Source organism: Budorcas taxicolor, chromosome 14 (assembly GCF_023091745.1).
Source record: "Budorcas taxicolor isolate Tak-1 chromosome 14, Takin1.1, whole genome shotgun sequence".
Taxonomy (NCBI): Eukaryota; Metazoa; Chordata; class Mammalia; order Artiodactyla; family Bovidae; genus Budorcas; species Budorcas taxicolor.
Window position 1 is genome coordinate 30,374,656 of NC_068923.1, and position 18,277 is coordinate 30,392,932.

The 18,277-nt window shown below is 48.4% G+C and overlaps 1 protein-coding gene across 5 annotated transcripts in view; it reads right to left on the bottom strand.

Annotated features, from left to right (window-relative positions):
- The window catches only part of ZHX2 (zinc fingers and homeoboxes 2), a 179,864-nt gene that overhangs the window by 143,318 nt on the left and 18,269 nt on the right, over positions 1 to 18,277 (bottom strand). The window contains exon 1 of one of the 5 annotated variants that reach the window (XM_052651424.1): positions 7,146 to 7,474. The exons of the other annotated variants lie outside the window; for them this stretch is intronic. The gene's annotated coding sequence lies outside the window, so the exon portion shown is untranslated. Of the gene's footprint in view, positions 1 to 7,145; positions 7,475 to 18,277 lie in introns of those variants that run through there. 5 annotated transcript variants of the gene reach the window in all.

Genomic DNA, 18,277 nt, shown 5'->3' on the forward strand with positions numbered 1-18,277 from the left:
CATCCCTACCGTTCCTCTTTTGCCTGCGACAAATATGGGACTGGCACTTCAGCGGGGGAAAAGCAGCAGCAGGAGTTGATCAATTCCTAAGCAACGAAGATCCTGTTTTCATGCAAACGTCCTCGGCATTAAAACAAAAACAAATTCTTCCCAGGGTGCGTCCTGGATGCCAAGTCTTCTTGCAAGACACATTTTGAAGCAAGGTTTTGCGCCTGCGTGATAGTCTAAGGGGGGCTGGGAGGAGAGCTGCGTGCCAAGCACTGTCTTGATATGCTTTCCTTTTAAACTTGCAGCCACTTCATGAGCTAGCCACAGTCAGATCTGAATTTGACAGATAAGGAAACAGAGACAAATGAGGGAACGTGTCCAGGGTCAATCAGCCGGCGAATGGCAGCCAGGGCACGTGACCAGGTCTGCCTGAAGCTGTATTGTCTTGGACAGGGACACAGGTTATCCACTGCAACTGTATTCACCTTACAGAGACGAGGGGGATGACCACGAACATTTCAGATGACGATGGGCAAAATCTTTTTTTTTTCCCTTAGTGTGCTTTTCCCATCACATAATAAAAAGTGTGCTTTTCCCATCAAATAAAAAGAAAGGATGGTGCCTGGATACCATTTTTCTTCTTCCAACAAACCAGTTGTGGATGTGAATCTGGATGCAAGGTTCAGTTCAGTTCAGTCGCTCAGTCGTGTCTGACTCTTTGTGACCCCATGAATCGCAGCACGCCAGGCCTCCCCGTCCATCACCAACTCCCGGAGTTTACTCAGACTCACATCCATCGAGTCAGTGATGCCATCCAGCCATCTCATCCTCGGTCGTCCCCTTCTCCTCCTGCCCCCAATCCCTCCCAGCATCAGAGTCTTTTCCAATGAGTCAACTCTTCGCATGAGGTGGCCAAAGTACTGGAGTTTCAGCTTCAGCATCATTCCTTCCAAAGAAACCGCAGGGCTGATCTCCTTCAGAATGGACTGGTTGGATCTCCTTGCAATCCAAGGGACTCTCAAGAGTCTTCTCCAACACCACAGTTCAAAAGCATCAATTCTTCGGCGCTCAGCCTTCTTCACAGTCCAACTCTCACATCCATACATGACCACAGGAAAAACCATAGCCTTGACTAGACGGACCTTAGTCGGCAAAGTAATGTCTCTGCTTTGGAATATGCTATCTAGGTTGGTCATAACTTTTCTTCCAAGGAGTAAGCGTCTTTTAATTTCATGGCTGCAATCATGAAATGTTAGAACTGACTAAATACTGTTGAGTCTGTGATGCCTATACTGTGCTCAGAGCATCCTGACCACTTGGTTCAGGCCACGCACGGTTTCGGTTCCTTGTCTCTGAGGCTAACAATAGATAAAGGGTGGCTCTGAGAGATGTCACAAAGCAAAGCAGGGCCTTTAGATGAATGACAATAAGTGCTCTTGAGTTCTGAAGAGGTGGGGAATCACCGAGGGCTTCCTGGAGAAGGGATTTATTCCAACTCAGAGGTCTCCTAACAGATCGCTATGACCTGGTCTTACAGGAGCTGGGTGCCCACCAACACCAGCTCTACCAGAACACTGCCAGGGTCGCTGGGCTTGCTCAAGGGTTACAGCGCCCACAGGGCATCTAGCCTCCAGCTGGCCCCAGAAGCTTTGTCCTTTACGATCATGGAAGTTCAAAGGCAACACACATCGATGGGTTCGGGGCAGACTGCACGAGTCACTTTTAGTAAATGATCATACCACCAGGATTGCAGCTCTTTGGTGCTGCCCAACCATCAGGCCCCACCCTCTTCCTGCTGATGCTGTGCCCACAGCTCATGGTGCAGCCAAGACTACAGCTCAAACTTCTTTCCTCTTGCCTCTGAAACCCTCTGTGAGCCCCTCTTTCTCACACTGAGGAGGTGATCACTGGCTTCATCACATGCCCAGAAGCAGCCAGGCAGCTAGATTGGGAGATACAGAGAGCAGCCTTCTTAAGGTAACCTGAAAGGAAATCTGGAGCAGGGAGGCGCTCCCTCCCAGTGCTACCACAGCAACTGGGACCAAGCAGGCAAAGGTCTGGTGCTGGGAACAGTGCGTAGGCAAGTCTGGCAAGAGAAAAGGGCCCATAAAGGGGCTTTGTGGAAGTTAAAAGTGACAAGAACCATCTGAGTGGAAAGAGCATGGACGCTGTGTACAAAAGACCTGGGCTGGCATCCAACACTGACTGTCCCTGCATCAGGGGTTGAGAGCACTCCCTGGTATCCACGTTCTCCTTTTCCTCCCAGGCAACAGCTAGACTACATTTCCCAGACTTCCTTGCAGTGACAGGTGGTCATATGACAGTTTTCTGGCCAATGGAATTTGAGAGGAAGTGATGCAAACCTGGCTCCTAAAAATCTCCCACTTGGGGTTCTCTCCTTTCTCCATCCACCCACTGAATGGAGAGAGCTCCCAGGACTAGAGGGAGACAGAGCCACAAGAGGGAAGGAGCTTGGGTCCCTGAATCACGGTGTGGAACACGGCCTGCTGGACATACACATTGACTTGTGGTATGACCAGAAATAGACTCCTAAGTTGTTACACTATTAAAATTTTGGGGTTGTTACAGCTGTTAGTTCAGTCTGACTAATATAGACTTTCATTTACCACGTAACCTTTGGTTGAGTTTCTTAACCTCTTTAAGCTTAGATTTCCTCATCTGCAAAATGAGAATTAAAAAAACCTTCTTAAGAATGACTGGATTTACATTTGTAAAGTTCCCACAATCGTGACTTTTGCGAGCTCTAGGCACTTTTGCCTCTGCGTGTCGACACTTCCTATGTTAAAAAAACTCAAAACCCATAAAAAATTAGGTTTTAATGTTACATTGATATAAAGACAAATACACTCCAGGCTGGATTAACCATTATGTTTATTATTATTTATTATTTTAATATTCAATTTTATATACATTATGTTCATTTTTTCTTCTAATTTTAAGAGAAGTTAAAATGAAACACTTTCTGGGGTCCTAGAAGTATTGTGGGCCCTGGGCACCATGCCTATTGTGCCTAATGAAGAAACTGATCCTTTTTACTACAAAGCCTGGCTCCTGATGCATGCAATAAATGATAACTATTATGGGTATTTAAAAAATAATAATAGGAAGACGGAGGACATGAAAAAGCCACAAATGGTTATGAAACCCTTTTCACACACCTCATTTCCTCCAGTGCTCACATCCTTTGTATGAGATAGTTTCATCTATATTTTCCAATGAAAAGAAGCGAGGCTGAAGGAGATTAAGTGCTATGCTCAAGATGGGTAAGAACATCCACCACTCAGCGCTTTCTGCCTGCTGGCTCATGCCAGGCATAATGCTGGACACCTGTCTTACTTTATCACTTTTAATTTTCACAACCTTGTGATGAGATGGGACTTTTGTCGTCCCCATATTACAACCGAAAAAAGAAATCAATGTTGAGGACAAATGAGTGAGCTGAGAACTGAAGCCTTCTGGTGCCATGTCTAATGGTCATTCTACCAGCCGCCTTTCCATCTCTTGAGAGCTGTACCCTGAGACTGATAAGTGGCCTTGCCTACGGAGGGTGTCAGCCACCCCAACACCTCTTTCACGGCATGGAGAAGGACCTGCTCAGGGCTGCCATCCATACACATCACGCCGTTACACTTGGGCTTCCTCATTCTCTACCCAAATGGACTCTTTCAAAGGTCTAATTATAGTGACTTCTATTTTCTTGTAAATAATCACATCTGTCATAACTGATTTCACTGATCCAAGGCTCCAAGTTGGCAGCCTTGGTGGTCTGAGCCAATGTGTCAATTATGCCAAGTAGGCTGTAAGCAAAAGTTGCACGAAATTGAAGAGAGAAAAAAAAAAATTAGTCGCAGGCATATAGATGGTGGGGACCAATATGTGCTTTCTGCAACAGTTATATCAACACAAACTCCTAAATGTGGCAATTGTGTCAATCTCTCGCAAATCTAAGTTAGTAAAACCAACACAGCCAGCCAGATCCCAGGGAACGAAAATGATCTTTTTAGTAGAGACTCAAGACTGAGTGACTTCACTTTCACTTTTTACTTTCATGTATTGGAGAAGGAAATGGCAACGTACCCCAGTGTTCTTGCCTGGAGAATCCCAGAATCCCTGGAGAATCTTGCCTGGAGAAGCCCACCTGGGGGAGCCTGGTGGGCTGCCGTCTATGGGGTTGCACGGAGTCAGACACAACTGAAGTGACTTAGCAGCAGCAGCAAGCCTAGAAATTGGTTTCTCTAATATTTTTGAGTCTAAGGTGATACCCCTAGGAATTTGCTATGGCTCTTTGTGCTTGTTTTCAGGAAGAAAGACAGGATGCAAGTCTCTCTCACGTGAAGGACTCCCATAGCCTTAAGGGCGATGTTTTTTGAGTGTGGTTGTTTAGCCAGCATTGAGTCATAGCTCAAACGTTGTCTCCAGATTTTGGTCCAAGTCTCTCTCCACCTACCTTATCACTACTGTGACTAAGCAAATCATTTCACCTTCCCCAGTTCATCTCAGCTTCCTCATCTATAAAACGGTGACAGCCTATAAACTTCACAAGGCAGAATGATATAATGACCGTGTGTGACAGTCTGTTGGAAACTGTGAGTGAGGTATACATGCTAGTCATCACCAGCATGATGAACACAGCAGAGACACTGAGTCCTGTTTTCAATCCACCGCGATGGTTTCTTTCTCTTCTCAAATGACTCTAAGTTGAAACAGTCACGCTTCAAGTCAAAGTAGGGATGGGAGACGGGGATCTACTTGGGACTTCTTTCTTTAGGAGGGATTTGAAAATCACCTTGAAATTAAGCTCTGAAAGTCCCTGTGTCTGACGTGAAGTCAGTGTGAGCACCGTTCTGCCCTCTCTAGGCCCTGGCAAAGCAGCCGTGGAAACAGCCCAGGAACCAAGAGATTTAAGGCAGCAAAGACCATCCCTAGCTGAGTCCAGGCGCAAGGTTAGACTTGGAGTAAGGCACTGCTTGTGGGTGGTGTTGTTTAGTCGCTAAGTCATGTCTGACTGTTTTGTGACCCTGTGGACTGTAGCCTGCCAGGCTCCTCTGTCCGTGGGATTTTTCTGGCAAAAATACTGGAGTGACTTGCCATTTCCTCCTCCAGGGGATCTTCCTGACCCAGGGATCGAATCTGTGTCTCCTGCACTGGCAGGCAGATTCTTTACCACTGAGCCACCAGGGAAGCCCCAAGGTACTGCTTACCCTCCAGCAAGCCAGTGGCAGGAACATGAGAATGGCAAAGGATAAGGAAGCAAGATGATCCGTTTGGCAAGAAAGAGGTCAGTCTTAAGCCTCCTGGTTCCCCTTTGGGATTGTCTCCGATGTATTAGTTTGTGGACGTCCCACTTTACATACAACACTGTGGGCTGAGCACGATTCTACAGTGAGGTTTGTGACCCAGGGGAGAAGGGCTGTTATCTGCTCACCGACTAGACACCACTCTATCAATGCTGTGAAAACATGTTTCTACAGCCCTGCTTCCACTTCTGGTCACTCCTGGACCTGCAGTCCATGGACCCGTTTCCCACCCAGACTCTCTGATGCCTCAGGGCTCCATCCCCTGTTCCCCTGCTATTCTGTAAGTTGTTAGATTTGACTCCTTCTCCTTGTCCCTTGAGATCTTCTAGGGCACTATCACCCGACGTGTTCACTATCTCTCTCACTCCCAGCTTCGAGTTATCTCTGACCACAGAGAAATGATAGTGACAGCTGCCCAGACGCTTGCAAGGTCTCAGGCTTGGGGCCCAGCCCTCTTCGGACCTATCTGAATCTGTTTAGTCCTCAAAAGAAGCCAACAAGGCAGGTGTTACTATCTCCCATTTTACAGACAGGGAAACTGAGGTTTTCAGAAGTGAAGGGTCTTTACGTGTTATTGTAAGCTTGTAAGCAGTAGCGTGGATTCAAAAGGCTAGGCTGAATAGCTTCTAGGGCAAGCATTTAGGTCTTCATTTAAGCCATAGAAAAACGTGTGGATAGAATGGGGTTGAGTCAGAGACCCCAGGCTCACTACCAGGAATCTTGGTCCAGGCAATTTCATTCAGGTCCATTGGCACCTTTTGGGGTGGTCATTTAACCTGTAAACTTCTCCAAAGGAACTGTCCAACATTTCTCCAGCATGTTCCCAAGGAGCTCACGAGTGGCATTCTCAAACACCTTAATGACAACCAGAGATGCCTTATTGTGGCTCCCCCCAACACACACCTACTGGCTAAAAAGCCATGAAACACCCTGAAGTTAATCAGCCTCCACCTGATCCAGGGAGTCTAGGAAGCTGGATCCCAGTGAGCACCGTTCTGCCCTCTCTGCTGCTGCTGTTTAGTCGCTAAGTCATGTCTGACTCTTTGTGACTCCATGGACTATAGCCCGCCAGGCTCCTCTGTCCGTGAGATTTCCCAGGCAAGAATACTGGAGTGGGTTATCATTTCCTTCTGCAGGGGGTTTTCCCGACCTAGGGATTGAACGCACATCTCCTGCTTAACAGGCAGATTTCTTTACCTCTAAGCCACCCGGGAAGCCCCTCTGCCCTTTCTAAGCCCTGGCAAAACAGCCCTGGAAACAGCCCAGGAACCAAGAGATCACACTAGCTGAGTCCAGGTAGAAGGGCAGACCTGGAGTAAGACACTGCCCACCAGCAGGTCAGTGGCAGGGAGGTGAGAACGGCACAGGCTAAGGGAGTGAGACGATCCATTTGGCCAGAAGAGGTCTCAAGCTGGCAGGTTCGCCTTTCCCACTGTAATTCTGGAGCCCTGGCGGCACTGTGCAGAAACAGCAACCCCCAGCACCCCTTCCTGAAGCATCCGGGCAATACTAACAGAGGGCCGTCAGAGCACACAGACATCAACAGCCTGCACTTATTAAGCTCTTACTATTTGTCAAGCATTGCGTGTGGTGCTCACTTTCATGATCTCTTAAAATGCTTTAAAAAAATATATATGTAAATATATTTGCAAAGAAATACATGCTCATGGTCAAGAAATCAAATAACTAGAGGTTGATCATGAAAACCACCAGCTTATAATAAAAATTAGCCACCCCGCCAAAGCAGATCCGTTTTCCATTTCTTTCGGTGGTGACTTCTCTGAGTGCCGGGTTTCTCTTAACCTTCCAAAAGACTGATGATGCAGACAGAATTATTACCTCTCTTCCCAGATGACGACAGGGTGGGCTAGCCTCCGGTCACACAGCTGGAAAGGGGTGGAGCCAGGGGGTCAGACTCACATCTGCCTCCCTCCAGGGTCTGCTCTTAAAACTTGAGGCTCTGTGGCTGACACATCCGGAGCCGAGTGAAGGATGCGGCTCAGGTCATATGGGCCCGGGATGGCTCCCAAGGTCACCTGTTGTCCCAACTCACATGTGGAAGACACAACTGAATGACATCATGGGATTACACACATGAGCTGTCTTTCTTCCTGGGAGGTCTGTTTTCCGCTCTTCTTTCTCGTCTCTCTGGGCCTGTCCTCCTCCAGCCACTTCAGACATCTCTGCTCTTTCTCTTACGATACAGGGGCCAACGTGATATCACAGGGCGAGTCTCTGGGACCCTTATATTCCTCTCCAGGAACCTCACGTCTTCCTGTCTCTTATCCTAGAAGACAGTCTGTACAGCATTTATCACCATCTCCACTGGGACACTGCAAGAGAGAACAGTCCCTTCCAGATTTGAGGTTCCCGAAGAAACGGCTTTCTCCGGTTTCATGCATTTGCAGTGGAAAGCGTTACAATATGGACCATATCTGTTGATAATATAGCTACTGGTTAAGAGCACCAACCCAGACTAGTCAGGTTCCAGTCTTAGCAGTGGCACTTGCTCACTAGCTTTGGTAACCTGGCAAGTCATTCCCTTCTCTGTAGCTGATTCTTCAACTGTAAACTGGGAAGGAGTGTAGTGAGAATTATGGATTATGAATGACGAGGGTTAACAGATGAGAGCTCTGAACTCTACTGACCAGAACCAGGGCTCCAGACATACTACTGTTATTTATCAGTACTGTTGTTGTTGCTGAACATCTTGCAGTTTACCCAAGGTGTCAATACACATCATATGGTGTCCTTGTATCTAAGAGGAGTAAGGACAGAAATGGCCATATCTCTTAAAAGTATCATTATTACTCAGGGAACTCAAACTGGGCCTCTGTGACAACCTAGAAGGGTGAGATGGGGTGGGAGGTGGGAGGAAGGCTCAAGAGGGAAGGGACATGTGTATATCCCTGTATATCAACCAACAGGTTGATCCATGTTGATATATGGCAGAAACCAACACAATATTGTAAATATCCTTCAACTAAAAATAAGTAAATGAAAAAAAGTGTAATTATTAGTCCCATTTTATAGATGAGTAAGTAGAAAAAAAAAGTAAGTGACCTGCCCAAGGGGACAGGATAGCTCAGAGTCAGAAGCAGTCATGAAGACGCATTTAAACTTTCCTGCTAAGGCTGGGTGTCTTTGGGTAAATCCCTGTACCTCTCTAAGCTTCCTTTGTAAAATAAGAGCTGAAGCCAAGGCCTCTCCACCACTCTCTGACAGAAAAGTGATCAGCACTGCAGTTGAAAGGTCTCCCAAGTTCCCAACGTCAGACTCTGGACTTGAATTAGGGGTCTTCCACTTACTACCTGGATGACTTTGGGCAAACTGTCTAGTCTCCTTGGTCTTTGGTTTCCTCATCTGGAAAATGGGGCTAATAACAGAACCCACTGTAGAAGGTAGTCATGGGAATTGGATGAGAAAACACTGCTAACATGTCAGGAAAAGACCTGGCCTGTGGAAGCACACGGCGAGTGTCAGCTGTTGTTCCTAAGCCTCAGCAGCCAGCCTGGCCTCCTAGACCCTATCAACCCCGCGTAGTGTGTATTAGCACCATGACCTTGCTCCTAACCGTGAGGTGCCCGCTGGGCAGGGCATCACCTGTGGTTTCCAGGTGGCCGCAGGCAGGAATGTTAAATTCTCAACCTAAATCCGAAAGCCACCTGCAAGTGCCTAACGTTTCAACTCAAATGGAAAAATCTACTTTTCTGTTTCTGCCTATAATGCTGATGGTGGTGTTTTGCTTTCCTTCCCATACAGTCTGAAAATCCTGAATAAATGGCAATTCTTTATTTGCTGAGTCGACAGTATTAAAACTCTTAGGCGTGAAGCATTTTTCCATTACCAGAAGCGTAAAGGGATGCTGTGCTAAGTCACTTTGTTCACGTCTGACTCTGCGACTCTATGGACTGTGGCCTGCCAGGTTCCTCTGTCCATGGGGATTCTCCAGGCAAGAATACTGGAGTGGGTTGCCATGCCCTCCTCCAGGGGCTCTCCCAACCCAGGGATCAAACCCGTATCTCCTGCATTGGCAGGGGGGTTCTTTACCACTAGCGCCACCTGGGAAGCCCTGAGAAGGGATACTATTTTCAATTATACTACTCAATAAGTATGCCATTTAGGGCCACATTGCTATTATTTGTGGGTAGCAGGACAGTGGTTCATTTATTCCACTGGAAAATATCTGGGCCGCCCAGGGGCCAGGCACAGCCCCACACTTGGATGATCCAAACGACGACAGCAGTCGTGGCAGCACGAGCACCAGCGCTCCCACTTACCAGTCACCTGTTGCAATGGATCTCTCCCTTTCCCCTGCAGGCCCACTCTCTTCCCTTCACCCTGCTCCATCATCCCCATGGGCTGTTTCAGTGGGGTCCTTAACCACTATGTCCAGGGGAGTGGGGTCCCACTGTGGGATCCAGAAAAAGAATTCGTGCCTCGGTTTTCCCATCTGCCAATTGGGTCAAACAGTAAAATTTACCCCATGAATGTGGCTTAAATGAATTAACATGTTTACAACAGTGCTGGCCATAGTAAATGTTAGTTCTTACTAATCCTTATTATCTGGAGTAAGAACTAACACGGCCATTCTGCTCCAGCTACTCGAGTTCCAGAGGCCTCTTGCCCCATCAGGTGTTGGGGAGGCAGGGCTCTCAGTTGTTGCTAGCCCAGGGCTTTCCCACGTCTTGCTGGCCCTGCATTAAGCCTGTCCACCCACCTGTCAATAAACATTAATTAGCTCCCCTTACCTCCCCATTACTTGCTGGGACCCTAACTCACACACTTGTACATACTGTGTTTTTGTTTTTTCAGTTTTTCAAGAATTTTCTCTAACGCTTGTAAACATCTCCCTGCCTCCCCACTACCCCCTGATGAAAGAAGCATTATTGTGCCCATTTTTAAGGATAGGAAAACTGAAGCTTAAAGTTCAACCCAAGCCCCACAGTTAGGAAGTAGTTAAGCTGAGTTTCAACTTCAGGCTGAGTTTTCATGCCCAGGCCTGGCTTTAATGCCCAGTGTTAATGGCACATGCATCCCTGACTTCCCCAAAGTTTACAGAGGAAAGGTAATGACAGTCTTGCAGCGATGACTACTCTGATAGGAATAAGAACAGTGACCCTGACAAGGGGCCAAGGGCACCGGGGACTGGAGTTAGTCAGAGAGGGCTTCCCAGAGGAGGTGATATTAACCTGAGTCATGAAGAGGTGTGTGTGGGGGGGGTTTATTCCAGAGGGAGAGGAACTGGAAGGCATAAGGGTTCAGATGGAGGACAGTCAGAGAGGAGGAGCTTTATCAGGAGCTGCAAGCAGTTCCAAAGTCCTGAAGCAGAGAACTCGAGGGGGAGGTGAAGAAAGAGAGGGGTCTTTGTCCTGACGAGGAGGAGGTGTGACCCTTGAGCTGAAGCTGGGACGTGGGACATTTTGGTACTGATGCTTGGACAGGAAGTGCTCTGGTCATCTGTCCATGATGGCCAACTCCATCAGAACAAAACGTCTTTCTATGTCAAACCTAGCCTGGAGCTCTGCATGCAATATTATTATTCTTTTATAGCACTCTTGTAAACATTTGTGTGCGCTTAGTCACTCAGTCGTGTCTGACTCTTTGCAACCCCACAGACTGTAGCCTGCCAGACTCCTCTGTCCATGGGATTCTCCAGCAAGAATACTGGAGTGGGTTGCCATGCCTTTCTCCAGGGGATCTTCCCAACCCATGGATCAAAACCGGGTCTCTTGCATTGCAGGCACTGTTTACTGTCTGAGCCACCAGGGAAGTCCCTGCATTCAATAGGTGCTCCATAAAGGAGACTGAGAACTAAAAAAAGAGAATGAGAGTGGAGAGCTGTTCCTTTGAGCAGATGTTGCCCACACCCCGCCCATGTCCCCCTGTCCTTCCCGCTTGAGTGCACCGCAGTCTTCCTTCCAACTGCCGACACCTGGGTTTCCTTGCTTGGGGTCTCTGGTTCCAGGCGCCCTTTTCTTCCTGATGGGCAGGCAGGCCGGAAGCGCAGAAGAATTGGCTCCTTGGGGAGCACCCCACAGCCGTGGCTGATGGAAGCCGGTGAGTAAATACCGCACAGGTCTCACCCATCAGGTGGCCAGAGGTCCCCATGGGATGAAGTCCCAGTTGCCCTCAGTGGTAACTTTCTTGAAAATGCTCCAGGTCCCTTCACTTCTCAGATAAACAGCATACATCCAGATTTTTGTCTTGGGGGTTTGCTTCTGGGGAACCCAGACGAAGACAGTCCAATTCTTGGTTTCACAGAATGAAAGAGTACAGAATAAACGGACTTCAGGGGTAACCTTTCAGGGGCAGGAAACAGAGTCAGTAGGTGGTTAATGGCAGACACAGGATCGATCTTACTCGCATGTTGTGTGCGCAAGAGAATTCAGGACCCTTTGTTCAAGCCTCGGCTCTGGATGCAGCGTCTCGTGCTGGAAAGAATGTGGGCTTTCGAGAGAGTCACACCTGGGCTAGAGTCCAGGCTGTGCCACATGCACGTAGGTGGCCCCTATCAGAAGCTATGCAGTGCCTCAGTTTGTTCACCTGGGAAATGGGGGCCACACTTACTGTGCAAGGTCGTGATGATGTTCAAGTGTGAAATGTAAGTTAAGACACCTCATGGAGAGAAACTAGGTTCCTCTGTAGAGTCTTTTAAGGAACTGCTTACTCTATGTTTTAACTGCCGTTCACATACCTCCAGTCTAGCAATGATAAGGGCAACCCTATGTCTTTGCATTTTTGTGCCTCCCAGGAGACTGGAGGTGACTAAAAGATGGGGGTCACGTTTTGCTCAATTTTGCATCTCCTGTAAATTTAGCACCACAGCTGGCACAGAGCAAGCACTTCATGAATGTTTGTCAAACATTTATTTTTATTTGAAGGATAATTGCTTTACAGTATTGTGTTGGTTTCTACCAAACATCAACATAAATCAGCCATAGGTTTACCCATGTCCTCCCCACTTCAGCATCCCTCCCACCTCGGTCCTCCCATCCCACCCCTCTAGGTTGTTACTGAGCCCCAGTTTGGGTTCCCTGAGTCATACAGCAAACTCCTATTGGCTATCTACTTTACATATGGTAATGTATGCTTCTCAGATGTATAATGTGCTTCTGGGCTGTGCACCAGAGGGATCCAGTGGAAAAAAGAAAAGCAAGATCATTTCATGATACAAATGAACTTATTTACATAGAACTGAACTGAAAGTAAATAGAAACAGACTCACAGACTTAGAGAACAAACTTAAGGTTGCCAGGGGGGAAAGAAGAGGGGAAGAGATAGGGAGTTTGGGATGGACATGTGCACGCTGCTATGTTTATTAATAAAATAGATAACCAACAAGGACCTACTGTATAGCACAGGGAACTCTGCTCAATGCTATGTGGCAGCCTGGATGGGAGGGGCGGTTTGGGGAGAATGAAAGTGAAAGTTTCAGTCCTGTTGACTCTTGGCGACTCCATGGACTGTAGCCTGCCCAGCTCTTCGTCCATGGAATTCTCGGCAACAGTACCCAAGTGGGTTGTGGATACATGTGTATGTATGGCTGAGTCCCTTTGCTGTTCACCTGAAACTATCACAATACTGTTAATTGGCTACACTCCAATATAAAATTAAAAGTTTTTTTTTTTTTAAGTAAGATCATTTTTTCAGAGAGTGAAGAGGGCCGAGATGAAAATAAAACAGAGGATGTGATTTAGCCCGTGGTCCTCAATAGAAGGGGAAGAAAGGATGGGACAATTTTCCTCCCTTGAGACATCTGAGAACACCTGGAGATGCTTTTGAAGGGAACTGGAGGGAAGGCGCTCCTAGTACCAACACCCTGTAACGCAGGAGGCCTGCGTGACAAAGACTTCGCCATCCCCAAGGGTCAACGCGGCGAGGTGAAGAAATCCTGCTGTGGGGGGACGACGGGGAGCAGAGAGCACCTCCCTGGGCAGGTGGCAGCAGACTGAGTTGCAGCCCCAGTTCCCGGAGCAGCACGCAGAGTGAGCTGCACGCAGAGTGAGCTGCACGCAGAGTGAGCTGCGCCCAGAGCCCCGCCACAGCCTCGCGCAGAAAGACACCAGATGGTGAAACCGCCAAGGCTAGCTCACGCCCCCTGCGAGCTCTCACACCTCTGCTCCAGGGTGTCATTCGGGGGTTGTTTGCTGGGCTGGGCGGGCGAAAGCCGAGGGAAATCCGGTGGGGGCTTTTGCTTGGCTGCTTTCACTTTTAAGTCCGCAGAGCGCGGAGTCCCCACCCCCTTCCCAGGCTCAGAACCGGAAAGAGGGATGCAGAGGGCCTTCGTTCAGGCGGACCGCTCGGAAGGCCCCCACTTCCACCTGCGGGCTCCCTTCCTCCTCTCTCCAAAAGCATCTCCCACGGCCTTCCCCCGGCGCCCCAGAAGCTCCAGCTGGTGGGCCGGGGGGAAGATTTCTCTGGAGACACCCTGCCAGGCTCCCGTAGCCCTGGAAGAAGTGATTTCCCAAGAGAAACAGGCATCAGGCTTCCACGGAGCCGTAAATAAACAGAGCATTCCAGAGGCCGAGGGCCGGGAGGGCAGCCGGCAGGCCAGCTTTCCCCCTTCACCCTCACTGAGCCGGCCCATTAACTTTTCCAGCAGGCGCTGGGCCCTGAGAGCATGCCAGCCCCGCTCCCCCCCACCCCTCCCACCAGCTGCCCCTTCTCTTCCCCTTTTCTCCCTTCTTCCCTGTAAATCTGTCCCGGGCCCACCGTCTCCGGAGCTGCACACAGCAGCCTGCCTGCTCCACACACGAGGGGGCTTCCCGAGGAAACGTCACACCAGTTCCGTGGGCAGTTTCTTAACGTGCACGGCTTCCAGAAAGATCTGAGTCAACAGGCACTGCTGAGGCAGCCAGGGTGGCAGCAGGGCTCTGACAGGCAGCCCGACCTGTAGAAGCCCTGCCAGCCCGGAGCGGGCAGAGGGAACCCAAGCGCCAGACCCCTGCGAGGAACAGTGACCCCGAGGCTGTGAGCCCGCGTCCTCTTGACGAGCAGGGACCCTGTGGCCAGAGACGGAGTGGATGGCCTTCTGAGTCAGCAGGCAGCGCGGGACCCCAAGCCTCCCGACCCTAGCCTGTGCATGGAATTTCTTTCAGGACACATACTTGTGCCAGAAGAGTGAGAAAGTTCCACATCGACTCTTCCAAACGGGAAGGCAGAGAAGGCTGGGAAGTGGCAGCCATCTTCCTCCAAGTGTGCCTCTGGGGTTCGGAGGACACAGCTGAACAGCTCTGCTCCCTTAGTCTGTAGAGTCCTCTGAACTGAAAACACTGCCCTCGGTTCCCAGAGTCCCCAGACAGGAGCCCCGGGTCAAAAAACCTGCTCGTGAGGACAGTTGTCAGACCCAATCTGATACTCCATTTCACAAGAAGGGGGCATTATGGGGAAAATGTGCTGGAATATGTTTAATTAATTATTTTGCTGAAAATGATAATCTGCCTATGCTGCCCTGAGAGTTTTATTACAGATAGCCAGAATCAAGTAGGCAATTTGCAATAAGTAAACCCTCCCTGCAAACCCCAGGGCAGGAATTTTTCTACATGTTGTTATTTTCAACCACCAATGTCTCGTCTTCATTCCTTGAAAGCCTTGATTTACAGAGTTGGAGGTCTACAACGTGGAACTTCTAAAACAGACTATCAGCCATAATGTCTATTTTCTGCTGTTAAAGTTGGTTACAAATACCTAGGCACCGGCAAAGAAAAGACTCAAAAGTATTTATCTTTCCAGCTGTGCTGTTTTAGTTCTGTGTGTGTGTGTGTGTGCACCTGTCTACACGATACAACTTCCAGTCGTAGGTTTTGTTTTGTTTTTCTATGTCTTTCAGGCAAGCCTCCCACATGGTTTTGAAAGGGGGAAAAAAAAACAAAACATGTTCTTTGTTCTTTAGCTCTTGGAGTTTAATAGGATTTTCATCTCCTGGCCCCCCTTCAGGAAAAAAAAAAACAAACTCGGCTAAGTGACCACTAGCTATTCTCACGATTAATGCAAGCCTTTCACTGTTAACCTGCACTTAGGGTGACGGAGAGCATGTGGTGCAAAGACGTTTCATCAGCTGCCAGAACAAATGACGGAATGTCAAATCTCCAACAGCTCACCTCCCAGATAAGGGTCATGGTGGGCCCACTGGTGCTGCCTGCCTCAGGAATTCCACAAATATTTACTGAGCACAGGGGTGGCCACGACAGCTTGGGGGCTCCACTGTGCCATCCAGGATCCAGAAACCACCTCGCCCTCCACCCTCCCACTGTTTTTTAAGAAGCCAAGGGTTACAGGCCCCACACCAGCTTCCTCTGTGGGCACCGAGCAGAGCAGAAAAGTTAGGGCAACCAGTTCTATATGAACCCAGGACAGAGGAAGAGAGCGGGATGCAGAGGGACACGGTGAAAGACACCCACTGGTGACCGGCCTCTTCTGTCGTCAAGGCCACCTGAACTGCAAGACAGGCAGACTCCAGCTATACCGGACTAGCTAGCAAAAAACCAGAAGCATTTTCTTTTTCTCAAAAGTAAATTCAAATGCCGTTATTCGGGCAAAGCAAAGGCAGAGGACTGGTGGGAGGCAGGTGGATGGGACTCAACCAGAAGGTTAGAAACAAAAAGTTGACCACACGTCAGCATCCAGCAGGGTTGCTGAGAACGAGTGCTTCCCTCAATAGAAAGACTGGGCACCGTCTGGCTCCCTCCTTGGACAACCAGCCTCACTCCAACCAAGCCCTCTAATCCGCAGAGGTAACCAGGACACACCAGGATTTATTGGACATCAAACCAGCTACAAAATGTGAAGTTCACCAAGACGATATTTAATAGATTTCTCTGGATTTGTATCTCTTCTACCTGCCCCGCCCCTGCTCCAATCTGAAGTAACTTGGTCAGAGAGCTTGGCATGAAATTCTAGTACTGAAAAGAAAAGAAAAAAGTGAAGCACAAGCGCAATGCACAGGGCTCCAGTCCAGTCCCCACTGCTGGTAACTTGAAGTTGCACGTGTCATTTACCTTCTGTAACGGAGGGAAGAATGTCTTCACTCCCTCCCGCGTGGACCTAGGAGTTGGGTGGGGAGATGGACTTGTTAGCTCTCCTGCCCGGGGCACCCTGGGCTGGTGGAAAGGCTTGCGGGCAAAGGTGTTAAGAGCTCAGAGAGCTGAAACACTCTATCTGAACATTCCTGAATGTAAGTGTAGAGGAGACAGGAGCGCTTTTGGTTTCATTGCATCATTCGGGAGCCAGATTTGATATTGAAACCTTTTAAAGTAGCTGAAGAGCCTTCAGCTTTTTACAGCCCTGGGCTTCCTCTCCTGTAAGACCTCAGAGGGTTGGACTAGATGATCTTGGAGGCTACTGGTTCATATTGGTTGGCTGACTGTTCAAGACAGGAACTATGCAAAGGTGATAACCAACACATGCTTGGCTGGTTGACTATGGGATCCACTGGTTGGAGAGGGTGTTTATTTTCTGAGCAGAGCCCCAGGGGCTACATTCAGTGGTTTCAGAGCTAAGATTCAAACACATGGCCATTCCTGGGCAGGATGTTAGGGTCAAGGTTCTTAAGTTACTTTTCAAGGACTCTTACGGACTTCCTTGGTGGTCCAGTGGGTAAGACTCCGTGTTCCCAAAGCAGGAGTCCTGAGTTCAATCCTTGGTTGAGGGACTAGATCCCATATGCCACAACTAAAGATTCTTAATGCCACAAAGAATGCCTGGCGTAGCCAAATAAAAATATTTTAAAAATTAATTAAAAAATACACTTAATAAATCTAGAAAGTTCCATAGAAAAATAAATCTAGATTGAAGTAGTATCTTTTTTACCACCGTAGCATTCCTAGTGTTTTGCATGGTGCCTGCCACATAGTATACATGCTGTATGAATAACCAAAGTGTCCAACACCCAGAATATTTCTGACACTCCCTTCCCCTCCCCCAGAATGTATCAGTTCAGTTCAGACACTGAGTCGTGTCCGACTCTTTGCAATCCCATGGACTGCAACACGCCAGGCTTCCCTGTCCATCACCAACTTCCGGAGCTTGCTCAAACTCATGTCCATTGAGTCGGTGATGCCGGAATGTATATGCATAGCTGAATCCACAAAAAGCTTTCAACTACTTTCCCGAATGACACTAATATTTAATCCCTGGCCTTTCCTGCATCCCCCACACACTCTCAGTCTCATAAGTCAAGCGCTGGCTATCAGCTATCCTGCTCGCAAAAGTGGGCAACAGAAGATGAGACGGTTGGACAGCATCACTAACTCAAAGGACGTGAACTCGAGCAAACTTTGGGAGATAGTGGAAGACAGGGGAGTCTGGTGTGATCCAGTCGGACACGACTTAGGGACTGAACAACAACAACAATCCTGCTCAGCAAGCTCTGTCCCTTCCTGGCTGTGCTCCTTCACCTTGCCAAGGCTCAGTTTCCTCATCTATTACATGCAGATAACCAGGCCTTTCTCAGGAGGAAAGGAATGGTCAGGTCCTCCAAGGAGAGGTGGGGGGAGTATATAAATTAACCCATTAGTGCTGAGAATCCACCTGGCACAATGCATGCTCACTCATGGTAAATACCAGCCATTAGAGTTACTCCTGTACTCAGTAGCATTCATGCTTGGCAGTAATTACAGCCTCATTAAATTTTAATTTCCTTTGTGCCAGACTGGATGCTTAAGACAGAACCAGGTTGGATTAGTACTCCACAAAACGTAAGAAAAATAAATATGCTGCAAAAAAAAAAAACCAACCTTTTATGTTTCGTGGTCTTTTGGATCATCAGGACCACTTCCTCACATACCATGGGGCAGGACAACTGGACACTGTTCTTAGAGCTAGAAGTGGCATTCGACTAAGTGGCAGGAAGTTCTGTTCAGCTCGGGGCTTTGCTACTGGTAATCTTTACTCCGTGAGACTCAACACGGCCAGTGAGCCCAGGCCTTTGCTGGATAGAGACTCATCCTACTTGACAAACAACCATGTGT